Here is a 234-nt window from a genome sequence, read left to right on the forward strand (position 1 = left end):
TTTTTTCCCCAAAAAACAAACCCCCTTTTCCCCGGGGGGGGTTTTTTAAACCCCCCCTTTTTTTTTTTTTCCCCAAAAAAAAAGGCCCCTTTTTCCCAAAAAGGGGGCCCCCTTTTAAAAAAAGGGGGGGGCCAAAATTTAGGGTTTGGGGGAAAAAAGAAGGGGGAAAAAAAATTTTTTTCCCAAAAAAAGGGGCCCCCGGAAAAAAAAAGGGAAAAAAAACCGGGGGGGGTA

This window comes from Penaeus monodon, chromosome 23, assembly GCF_015228065.2.
Source record: "Penaeus monodon isolate SGIC_2016 chromosome 23, NSTDA_Pmon_1, whole genome shotgun sequence".
NCBI lineage: Eukaryota > Metazoa > Arthropoda > Malacostraca > Decapoda > Penaeidae > Penaeus > Penaeus monodon.